The 3697-nt window shown below is 53.1% G+C and overlaps 1 protein-coding gene across 1 annotated transcript in view; it reads left to right on the top strand.

Moving 5' to 3' along the window:
* The window catches only part of LOC104839608 (von Willebrand factor A domain-containing protein 5A-like), a 31364-nt gene that overhangs the window by 14086 nt on the left and 13581 nt on the right, over window positions 1–3697 (top strand). The gene's annotated exons all lie outside the window — the stretch shown is intronic.

Genomic DNA, 3697 nt, shown 5'->3' with positions numbered 1-3697 from the left:
AGAATAAAGACCCAAGATGCCCATCTCTTCTTCTAAGGTTTCCTCACGGGTCCAAAACTGGCTTCCTCCCTGTATCCTCTTGGACCCCATGAGACCCACTGGAAAAGGAAAAGTCAGGGGAGGGTGTCAGGAAGGCAGGCTGAAGTACCTGTATGGGTGCACTTTGGCTGCAGAAATGGGATGGTTCCCTCCCCAACAGCCACTTTCGCTTCTGGTGGGGAGGCTTCCCACAGGGGAACACAGGAACCTTCCCCATCTCCCCATGGGGCAGTGGGTGGTGGGCAGCACCCCCTCCCCACCCTGTGCAACACTGCTACAGTTCGCTCCCCAAGATGCCCCTGCCACGCACAACAGGCCTTTCCCCGGCAGCATCCCCAGCTCGGAGCCACCAGGATGGGGCCAACCCACAGCATGTTGTCCTTTAGTGCCCTTCCCCTCTCCCCAGCCTGGGTCCCCAATTCAGGCCCAAAAAGCACCCTCCGTGCGGGTTCCCCATTGCTCCTGCTTTCCTCATGGCTCCACTGACTTCCCACAGCTGCCCAGAGACCTGGAGCACCCCTACACCCAGTGCTTCCTACCCATCCCAGCAGGCAGGGCTAGCAGCACCCCTGGTTCCCAACCATATATCCCAGAGTGCACATTTGGCAGTGTTCCTGTTTCTGGAATTTGACCAAGCACTGCGGCACTGACCGCAGCTCCCATCTGCCCCTGCTGCTTACTGCAAAGACCAGCCCTCCTCTTCCTCCTCCTCCTCTTCCTCCTCCTCCTCCTCCTCCTCCTCCTTCTCCTCCTCGCACATCTGTGAGCATCGTTTCATGCTGCAGCTGACAGATTTCAGTCGTGGGGCCATTCCTGTGTCTGTCTGCTCGTTGCTCCTGCTGCAAGCCGCCATTCCATGGTGAGTGTGTTTGTCTGTGCATCCATCCTTCCCTCCCTCCACATGGAAGGATTGCAGACCTGTTCTGAGTGTATGTGTGCGTGTGTTTGTCTGCGCTTGCCATATTCTGGCAAAGGCTTGGAGGCTTCTGTGTGTCTGCCTGTGTTTGCTGCCTCATTCTGCCAGGCCACTTAGTTCAAATGGAACCTACACATTTGGGATCTCTAAGGTCGAGGACAGCAGGCTAAGGTCCAGATTCACAATGAGGCACACGCACAGATCATGATATTTGTAAATCCAGTCTCCTACCTGACAGAAAATAAAATAGAGGAAAACGGTCATCCAGAATTTGAAGGATTATCCCAGTACAGTTTAAAGAAACTGGCAGCAAGGATGGCTGACTAAAGATGGAAGTCTCAGAGAGGATTAGAGAGAGCGAGTATGCTTTCTTGTATGAGTAAAGCGAGGAGAACTACTATACCTGTCCTTACGTTTGGTGGTGAGTTTAGGCCAAGTCCCTGGTGTCAGGCTTGGACCTGCCGACTTTCCTGCCTTTTTTTTCTTTGATGTTTCTCACTCTCTGCATTTGCTCTGCACAGGTCCCAGACTTACATGAAAGAAAAACTTATGTTGATTCTTGTGGATATTTACATATGTTAAGAAAAAGGGGCCATTAACTCTGAAGGTCTGTCTGGGGCAGCACTGACATAGGATAAAAGGCTGCTGTTAATCCTGGGCTGAGTCAGGGGAGCCAGAGATGCTTCTTCGCCTGGGAACAAAAGGAAGGTTCCCAAGAGCCATTCCCTTGGAAATCCCACCCCGAGCAGGATCATCAGGAGCTGACAGTTCCTCTCAGCTCTCTTGGTGTTGCATTATCACGCCTGGGAGGGAACTGCATAATCACACATCGCATCCTTCCGCCTGCAAGCTTAGAAAGACATTTCAAGACAGTTCTTCCGCCCTCCACCCCACCCTGATTTTGTTGGCAGTCATTACTTTAATCCTGGGGCAGATTTCCCTGAATTAGGGTTACCTCTGCCCCAGTATCTAGGAAAGCCATAACCAGCTGCTTACTATGCCGGCTCCACAGTGCTATAAGCAGAGCGTAAGGGTGACGGTCGTTCCCCCGACCCCTGTCCCCTTACCCCCCCACCTCCCTGATGAGCCGCGCTGGAGAGGGGCCACCCCTTCCCTGGGCTTTTTTGCAGGGAGGGGACCACAAATATGGAAGGTGCCTCTTCCCTGCGACCGAGGGAGTGGCAGCCAAGACCAATGTCCTGGGGCTCCACGCTTCCCTTCACGCCCTTTCCTTCACCGCCTCCGTCGCTGGTGGCCCCAAAGAGATGCTGTTGCTGCACTCATGCCCCATCCCCGAGGTCTCCCACCCGTGTTTCCCCCTCGCAAGTGGCTCGTGTGTCCGCGGTGCATGGGACCGGCCGCCCCGTTCCCCTGCCCCGCCGTTTGCTGCCCGGGACCCCCTTGCGCAGCTGTGCTGCTTCAGCTCCAAACGTCCCCGTGTCCGCTCCGAGCACGTTAGTAACAACCACACACAGCACAAGTCTTCCTTGCCTCTTCCTTGCCCTACCCCGTGTTTCTTGAGACACGTTAATACTTCAGCCGGGCTGGCACATTCAGCTAATTCCTCCTCACTTTCCCAAATCGCTGGGAAAGCCACCTGGGCCAAGTTTCTTGTGACTGCCCCCCGTGGCTGTGTGCAGAGGCCAGCCAGGCTCTCAGGCTGTATCTTCCTCATTGGCCTTTTTCCAGAAAAGGATTTCTCATTGGGAGCCGCCAACCGTGCCAAATGTTTTGCCCCAGGAGGTGTGTGCCGGTTTGCTGTGATCTCAGTAAGAAAGGCATTCGGGTTCTGCAAACTACCATTTGAAATGTCATTTCTTAGAGCTGACACCATGAAGGAAGAGAGAATAGCACAGATAATCTTACGCCCCCCTCAGACGCTGGGAACCCCGGGTTGTGCGGCATCGAACGGGCCTCACGCAGCGTATCACAAAGCGTGTTCCAGAGACAGCTCTGTTACGATGAGCTGGCTGAGGTTATCCTGCAGCCATGGGATTTGTACAGCCCAGCACAGGCCTGAAGGCCAAGCTGTATGTGCAGCATGGCCCAGTCCGGTCCTGTGCCTCCTCAGGTTAACTGGTACGTGGGCCGCTAACTCCTCGGTGTACAACGGTCCCCTCATCAGGATCACTGCAGCAGAGAATGCGCACCCCTCCTTCCCTTCCTCATTTTATTCCCTGCCTTGCATCCCCCTCACTCCTCATTCATTCCTGTGCCCCATTCTCACCTCCTCTTTCTGTGCCCTCTGGCAAGCCCCCTTGCAGGGGTTTAGAAGTTAATCTGAATGTATCTATTTCAAATACACTTATACATAATAATCCTGAACTGAATCCTGCTACTGTGCTAAGAGGCTCTTCCTCTTATTTAAATTGAGAGGTGAGATTTAGTTGTTGAAACATGGGTGTCTAGCATTGTTGTCCCACAAATGGGGTTTGTTTACCTGGTGTGCAAGCCAATAACAGAGTTGTGGTATTTTCAAACAAATCTCACTGATGTGCATGAATGGGTGCCTGTCTCAAGACAGCACACCCTTGTCTCAAAAATCCTCATAATTATACACTTAACTAATACATATTCATTGTTATTTTCCTTAATGATTGGTGCTTTCTTCTTCGCCCCTCGTATAAATTAGTGCGCAGACTCTGTCTTCTTCCTTCATTGTCTTCGTTCAAGTAGGTGGTATCATTTGAGTAGGTGGTCAATGAGTCGGTGGACACGATCCCCCCCCCCCCCCCGCGGGTT

Source organism: Haliaeetus leucocephalus, unplaced genomic scaffold, assembly GCF_000737465.1.
Source record: "Haliaeetus leucocephalus isolate CR32 unplaced genomic scaffold, Haliaeetus_leucocephalus-4.0 Scaffold687, whole genome shotgun sequence".
Classification (NCBI taxonomy): Eukaryota; Metazoa; Chordata; class Aves; order Accipitriformes; family Accipitridae; genus Haliaeetus; species Haliaeetus leucocephalus.
Note: the sequence above shows the minus strand (reverse complement) of the source record. Positions and strands in the feature narration are given on the sequence as shown.